The sequence below is a fragment of the Coturnix japonica genome, chromosome 1 (genome assembly GCF_054131305.1).
Source record: "Coturnix japonica strain WE chromosome 1, WE-NBRP24, whole genome shotgun sequence".
Taxonomy (NCBI): domain Eukaryota; kingdom Metazoa; phylum Chordata; class Aves; order Galliformes; family Phasianidae; genus Coturnix; species Coturnix japonica.
In genome coordinates this window covers 115,076,578-115,085,331 of record NC_140663.1, presented here as the reverse complement: position 1 = coordinate 115,085,331, position 8,754 = coordinate 115,076,578, and the positions used below count along the sequence as shown (strand labels likewise).

General features: G+C 35.8%; 1 long non-coding RNA gene across 1 annotated transcript; it reads right to left on the bottom strand.

The window, feature by feature from the left end:
* Positions 1–4,768: 4,768 nt before the first annotated feature.
* On the bottom strand, positions 4,769–8,138 carry LOC146762657 (uncharacterized). Its single transcript, XR_014947363.1, has 2 exons — positions 7,890–8,138; positions 4,769–6,696 (listed from the first exon to the last, which is right to left on the bottom strand). It is a non-coding gene; the product is annotated as an uncharacterized LOC146762657 (long non-coding RNA).
* Positions 8,139–8,754: the final 616 nt, after the last annotated feature.

The window sequence follows — 8,754 nt, the reverse complement described above, 5'->3', positions numbered from 1 at the left end:
GAGATCACTGTCTTTACAAGAAAAATGGCAGGAAATGAGTTTCTGTAACTAGCAGGAGTACAATCACAGTCTCTGATTGTATTAGAAAGATGTTGCTTTCAGAAGCACCAGGAAAGTAATGTATTCAGAGACCTTACATTAACAGAAGGAGATACAGAGTTATTAATTATGAAAATTCAAAATAAAAATTCTGCTACGTGTATTATACGTTGAGGAATTTAAGTCAATATGCAATATATCTCTTCCAATACCAAACTGAATATTTTACTATTATTCGGCATTCTCTGTGTATGTGTTGAATTTGTTTTTGTTGTTCTGGATTTCAGAAATTCTCTTGGGTATACTTGGAAATAGGAATTCATATCTGGGTCTTCTTGGAGGTCAGGATAGAATGATTGATAAAAATGAAGATGAATGTTGTCCAACTGTGTTTCTCACATTACTGGTACCATACTAACTGTGACCTTATATTTTAATTATGCTAATGCAGATGTGCACAATTAATAGCTAAATATTTTCATCCCGACAGATACTTTTGTGAAAACAACTAACAACTTAAACATCTTGAATTCATTCTTCATTCCTTCTTCTGTTTTCTTGCTTTCGGTAAAGGTCTTACAGCTCTCAGCAACTCACACTGATAAAAAGCTGCAAGAATTAATACAGGCTGGCTGAGCTTAAAGTCACGACTGCAGTCAAAAACCAGTTTGTGAATGGTGGGTATAGGAGGTGACCTCATTTCCCCTCCCCAGCTCAGAAGGCTGGTACCAATTATATATTTGTTTTTCAATGTCACAGAAATTACAGCATCAATAAAAACGTACTCATGAAAACAACAACAAATGTAATAACCCTCATCCCATATTTAGTGAGAAGATACCTTTTTATACTAGCTTTTGGAGGAAAAAATGCAAAAATAATCAAATAAATAAGCAAAAAGCCCCAGAACAGTATATTCAGGTAAGCAACATCCTTGGAGAATTTAATCCTCCATGCAGCTGTAGTGCAGCACAGCCAAGGAGTGATATTAGAAATTTTCTCACACTAACTCATTAATATACTTCAGTTGAGCTTTGATATGGTTGAATTGATTCCTACTGCAAAATTCATATAAATGTTCAGGAGTTCTTCTCAGCTATTCAGCTGCATCACTCTGGTGAACATAGCAATGTAACCAGAAATGGCTTCTAAAAGTGCCTTTTGTCTGCAAGCAGGATTTTGTTTTTAGAACTTTGGATGATTGGCTGTTGTTTTCCTTTCAACTTTTGCATCACTTACCTGAATATCAATATTTGCTCTTCTCATCTGAACTTCTCATATATTATCTCTGTCTTTGTGTCATCAATTAGAGATAAAATCAGATCTTTGTTACACAGCTGGAGGGTCCTTTATAGCTCCTTCAACCTGAAATAAAATGTGTTTCATCATTATTACTTCCCCCTTTTTTTAAAGATCTCCCCTCAGCCATTTTGATTTTTTAAAAACGCACATTTTTAAGGGATTTTTTCCTCTGCAACTCGTAAGTAAAAAGGATTCTTTGAAATAGTGAAATGAAATGCTCACTTAATTCTTAATCTGTTCCACCAGATTTCTGCCTATAATAATTACTAAACCCAATTTATAAACATGATCAGCATGATTGTTCTGAATGTTGTTGGGTTTTTTTTTCAGGGGATTTACCATATATTAAAAAATTTAAAAATAAAAAATCCAACACACATAGATATTTCTGAAGAAAAATACTGGATTCCTTATATTATCAAATCTTCAGAGAAAGGGTTTTATTTTATAAAGCATAATTTATCTCTATGATACCATCAAAGTAATGAATAGTAATTACAGAACATGTAAAAAATGAGAAAATATTTTCTTCTTTTTTAAATATCGTAATATATTTAGCCTCCAGATATCCTTAAGAAAACAGCATCTCATCAAGGGCAACTAATGTTATTAATCAAAGGGGCTATTTATGACATCTGAATAAATGGCTTTCACTTTACACACAAGGACAATATAGATGACCTGGAGATAGCAGTTGTTTATCACATTGATTTATTTTTGTTATCATAATGCCACTACCTTGCTACCGATTTACTGAATGCAAACTGCTTCTGGTTTCAAGGCTTATTTTGGTGACAAAATATGAAATGAGAGCCTTATGAATATTCAGAGGCTTTCCCCATGGCACTAACTCAAGTCTATTTATAGATGTGATTTATGGAGCTTATGAGCACAGCTAGAATTTGAGTTGAACGTTAACAGTCATTTTATGCATGACATGACAGTTTATAGTTCACAGCATCTCTGTATTACAATTACTGGTAAATATAAATGATAGGGTTTTTTTTTTTAATCCATTAGTTTAAGATAAAAATCATAATTCCAGTCCTGCTAGCTTAGTTCTCCTGCACAATTCAGATAAGTGGGAGGGAGGAGAAAAGAGCATAAGGGAGAATTCACTCCAACTTATCAATGGGAGATGCTTGACATGGGCAATTTGAGAGTAGGTTTCATATCCAGCTGCCATGTTCACCATTAGCTGGACAGAATGAAAACATAAGTGCTGAATTCAGACAGAGGTCTAATTTCCACATTTCAAGCTTTGTATATCCCACTACTCACCAGAGTTTGTGTCTTGGTAACAATGACAACTCTTCTGAATACCCATGGCACCCAGACCACTTTTGTTTGACTGACCACCACAGCTAGCAGAGGGGTCAGTAACTGCCCACACATGGGAGAGAAGGGAATTGGGATAGAGAAGCACCCTTGAAGAGAGAGAAAGAGAGCAAGAAAGAGTCAGCAGTATCTCTGGGAGTGCCTGCTCCAGAACAGTAGAGATCATTGATTTCTACTGGGACAAGGAAGCAGGAAAGATAGGAACAGCTTGGGAAATAGAATCTGTAATGAGTAGTTATGAGTATGGTACAGCAACCAAGTGCAAGGGAATTTTGTGACAGGAATGAGTTTCACCTACTGTAGGAATAAAAGACAAAGGTGGTCTGTCACTTCCATACCAAATGGAGTTTGATACCTAGCTAGGAATGCATTTGGCTTTTTTGGATGGGGATTTTATTTCCATAGCTGGAAAATGGAAAATAAACAGGTATTAGATGAGTTTCCCCAGTGGCTATTTTGCTTATATCACTCATACCCTCATTTATTACCATAACTATCCATAGGAAGAGGGATTAGTAGGTCCTTCTCTTCTATAGTTAGTATTTTCATTTTTGCATTTTAGCTGACATTTGTGAAGAATTTTTTCCTCTTCATAAGTGTAGTCATTCTTCACTTTCTAAGAGACAGCTTGGAACTTGGTCACTCACAGCTTTTCCCTCTGAAAATGTTATTTTAGGCAACTCAGGCACTCATTTTATTGCCTACTTTCTTCTCAATGATATTGTCTAGATTTCTGCATTTTACTACAGGGTTTGAATTTATAAAATGTTCATAGCCAATGAAGCAGATCTTCCATAAACCTCTGTAAACTTGACATTACTACAGAACTTTATGACTCAAGAGTTGATACAGTTAATTTAGATTGCTTTTGAGAACCTGCCGTGGTTGCTTTCCATCTTTGCAGTAAGACTGTGTAAAATGGAAACCCTACTATATAGTATAGACTGTGCATTTAATGTGCTCTAAGCTGAATGAACATGGAAACCATACATCCTGGAGGGTACCAATACATCTCAACAATATCTGTATCAAAAAGAAAAATTATTTATTATGTTGCAAAATGAGTTAAGAGGCTCTGTCTATTCTGAAGATTCACAGTAACTCACATAAACTGAAAACAAGAAACAAAACACAGTTTTTGTGAGCCTTCCTCCTCACCGGTTTCTCTTTACGTGTCATGAGATGATTAGCTCTAAGCAAGTGGCCAAGTTAGGTCATCATAAAAATCACAGCTGACTGTAAAGTCTATAACCACAGGTGACATATTTTTTCAGAGAAATAAATATAGAAATAATAGAAATAAATGTAGAAATAAATAGTAGAAATAGTTTTTCCTCTGTCTTTACAGACAGAAAGAGAAGCTCAAAAATTCTGCATATTTTATCAACCATAGGTCTCAATAATTGGAGGTGTCCAGACAGAACTCAGTGACTTCACTGGGCTTTATGACTTTTCACCATGAACTGCAGCAGACTTCTCAACCTTATTCATTCTTTCTCACAGCTGCTTGAAATTTTGCATAATTCACCTTCTCATGTTCAGTAAAGTCAAGAAGTAAGAACTTAGTCACAAACTAAGAAAACTTCAAAAACTCTTTGAATGGAAAAATCATTCTTATCTCTGGCAGAATGCAGTCACATTTCTACATTTAAATTGATGTGCATCCAATGATACTTTATTTTTAAGGAATCATTACTCATGTTAGAAAATGAATAGGATGATTAGTCTGGGTGAGTGATTTGGCAAGTAAGGCTGTATTGAGAGGTTAAAAAATCATTGATCATTGATTCCGTGCTTGTATAACTGTAAAAACAGAAGCAATTCTATTGAACATCATTTCAAGAGCATGCATAGCAGAAATAAGCCTCCTGCTTAGTTTTAATGACTTATTGACTCATTACAAGTAAATAATAACTACAGAGAGTGTTAAATGTTCATATAAAGATGCTGAGAAAAGAGTTTTTAATTGTGTCCTTTTTCTAGCCTTTATCCTTTAAGTATCATGGCTATTCTTACTGATAGCCACGATGACAAGCTTTTTGTGGTTTAATACCACCGAATGACATGAAATACAATGAGAGGCAGATGATTTTATTTCTAAATCATATTTTAATTGTACCAAAAATAATTTTCCATTCTTTCCAAAATATACTTCACATTCATTCTCTTCTATACTACTTTTCTTTAAATATGGTGTAGATCCACAGCCCCTGCACAAGGACCTGTTGAAACAGATCATTTTCTAACCTTAGAAAATTAAAATCCCACAAATATACCTTATGATTGTGCAGCACAGATCCCATCTGTTCTGTGAACATGGAAGGGATCAGGCCTTTATTTCCTCTCTCACAATTTCTGTTTTTATATTTTTTCCCTCTGTTCTGGCTTTTGTCTACGGGAATGTTAGTTGCCAACTGCCATGTAGTTCAACCTCCACTGACACTGAGCGGAAGTCTTCAAAAATAATTAGCTAAGGAGTGGAAGTGATACAGAGAGATGTTAACTTCAAGGTTTATTTTGAATGTTTGAGGTGAGAAGACAGTTTCTATGGAGGAAGAAGAATGCCTCTGAGTACTACGAATCCTTGGTTCCTTCTATTTTGGTGCTGTTCCCTGATGTCTGCAAGTGAGTCAGTTCCTGAAAGCATACTGATATTGCTCACAGACAAAAAGAGGAAGCAATAACCATTGTGAATAGACATTCCTCAGTTAGCAACCTTAAAGTTAATTAACAACTAAAGTTGCAGATCAAAAGAAAAACAGATGTAGTGTTGTAATAGTCATATTATGTAGAGTTTGCCACATATTCTACTGTCAGCTAGGTATGTTTGTATCCAAACAAGAGGACTCAAGTACAAGAACTACTCAAAAAGCATTTCATTTCCCAAAACAGATAGATAATAAAAAGACACTGTTTCATCAAACACCACAGAATCAGTTGGGATTCTGGGGGGAAAAAAAATGGCTGACCCATGCAACTAATACTTCTAGAAGTAATTCATGACTAGCAACAGGAATCAGAGCTACAGGACAATAGTTGAGATTAATTTTAGTTTTCATGCTAGTAAATAAATGCTTTGGAGAAGTGGGGCAGAAAATATGCAAAATGGGAAGAGATGAGGATAGAATGGTAAAATCCTAATGAGGGAACAAGGTTAGATACAGCTCCATCTCAATGCCCTATCAGTAACACCAGAAATTTTTCTGAATTTTCTACATGACTTCTGGTAAATATGGCCTTGAAATGGAGTGTTCTCCATGTACCATAACTGAAATAACAGAGATATAATTATGCCAAAAATCTTAAATTAAAACAACTCAAGATGTCAAGGAAACAGGCAACTCAGAGAAAGTAGCTGTTAATGGATGGTGTTAATGCAGTGCAAAGTGACAAAAATAAATTAAATGTTTTGGAAAGTTCAGGGAAGCACCAGATGCAAAGATAAAGCAGCACCCAAATAGGAAACAGCATGGCAAATAGGCAGTGGGGCATCAGTGAATGAACAGGATGGCAGAGACATCATCAGCATTGTGGAAAAGTAGAAAGCAAAACTAAAAACTCAGAAAAAGTACAATTATGTACAGAAAACATCATAAAGACAGTTAAAAGCAGACTACTAATGAAGAATATTTAGGTTTAATATTCATTGCTATACTTAAACTAACACTGAATACAGGAACTTTATGACACTGGATATGGGACAAGAAAATTTCTTCAAATAGCTACAAAATCTGAAGTGTATTTAAATATATATATATATATAATATATATATATATTCTGACATCAAGACTTTGATAGTATGTCTTCTGACAGCATGTCACAAATCCTTACAGTAAAGCTGACAGAAATGGCAAAACATTCCAAAGGACTGGGAGGTGTTCAGGCATTGTACTGGGCAGAGCAGTTTGAGGACTGCAGTCCCTGCCTTAGAGAGCTTCTGGCAGACTGGGAGCTCTGTCAGACTTGCTGCCTGGCTGCTCTTCTTGGTATTCTTGGATGCTAGTTGTTAGTAACACCTGTGGAAATTTGGAAAGAAAAGGAAAGAATAGGGATCAGAGAAATCAAAAAGCAGTGATGAAGTTGGAGAAACCAGAATTTGGGTAAATGGCACAGTAGCTATCCAGAAACACAGAACTAAAATGATTAATGCTACTAAATATCAAGAAGTACAAAGAAGACTACACTTCAGAAGACCTCAGTGTGGAAAGTTAGACTTTGGAAAGTTACACTACATGAGAAATCCAATTGCCTTGTTGAATACTACAGAGTACATACTAATGTTCAGGGTGAAAATAATGTGAGAGAAAATGTTATGTGAAAAGCAGTAACACCATCAGTATAAATGCATATCTGTACTAATGATCAGTGAGCGTTCCTCTGCCTCTAAGAAATATTCAGGCAAAGACATGACAAAAGCATAGCACATGAGAGGTACAACCTCTCTAATAATTTAAAAGGAATCTGAGGAGAAAATCTAAAATAAAATATAAATAGTCTGGAACTGTATTTAGCCAAAGTATCATATCTGGACGCTTGTTAATCTCCTACTGTAACATAAACCTAAAAATAAAAACAAACACAATCAAATTGTGAAGTAAATTCAGCGATAACACTTCTCATCTGCGTGCAAATGCTTTGAGACATGTACCAGACAAGTAAGCAAGAGCTGTGGCTGCCTGGTTTTTGAGCCAGACTCCATGAGTCTAGTTGCCAACTCTCCTGCACTATGTTGTGATGAGAATTGGTAGGCAAATTTGCAATGCAATGCCAGTAAGTCCATGCCTGGGGCTTTGCCTTATTGAGAAGAACAGCTGGCACCTTTTGTTTCAAGGTCTGTGTGACAAGCTAAACAGAAATACATACAAATGGAAACAGAACATCAGGCAACTATACTTGTGTTTAGGGATAGGAAATAGAAAAGAAGAACAAACTATCAAAAGACATTTTAAGGGATACTCCCAAACAATTTTAAAACGTGCTAGTGAAGAAAGGGTGCTATCAGTAAAATCACTAATTTCCTTTGTGAAGCAGCCTGGAAGTACTGGGCTTTTGAATGGGTAGATCCTCATGCAAATTAGAATACAGAAACATGGAAAAGCTAGTATCGAGGTAACACTGTACCAGTTCCAAAACAAGGGCTTAAACAGCAACACTATCACAACAACAGAAACAATTAAAAACAAAATCTCAACTAGCTTAAGGCACTTACCTGCTATTCTCTCAGAGGAACCAGGCATCAGAGCTGAAGCCTCACTTTATGTCTGTTATATGAGAACAGAAGATGCCCCAAGAGTATATCTAATCTCCTCCAAAATTGAAACCTCTGTCCAGAAAACTAGTGATGTCTCTGGCTTGTCACTATGTGACAGTCACTTGTGACTGGGGAGGTATGGAGAACAACTCCTTGTTCACACACAGGATTCCCCATTTTGAATCTGAGCTCCTGAAAAAAATCTCTGAAAAAAAAACCTCTGAAAAAAATCACACACATAAAACCATGAAATTTTCATAGGAAAAATTCTCTTAACAGACATTTCATTTTTCTTTCTGGTGGGACTACTCAGTTTAATTTAAACTGGAGATTTTAATGGGGTCATTTTAAATAAAAGATTGAACCAAAGAATTTTTCTCACTCTCTCTCCCCTCACATATGTGCATATTCACATTTCTTATGATACACCTTTTTTTCTCAGTTTCCTTCCAGTGGAAAAAATATCTGATGAAAACAACATGGTTTCTAAATTCCCATAATTTCAGTGTTATAGTGCTGTCAAATGTGTTCGTGTTGAAATGGCTCTAACAAATTCAAGTACATGAATCCAGAAAGCTGATGAATAATCATTGTACGCAGCCGAAACAATCTCTTTATTACAGACTGCTGTTTGAATTTCTGGGAACCAGGCAGTCTCCCAGACACTACCGCACTGAGCATTTCTGGACTCAATAATGAAACATTCTAGGCACACGGTGCCAAACTGCACAGTTTTTATTTGCAGATTTTAATTGGAGTAAGTCTGTTCAGCTTGCCTAAGAGAGGAACTCCCTCCGCATCACAGCAGATGACAGGCAGTCTC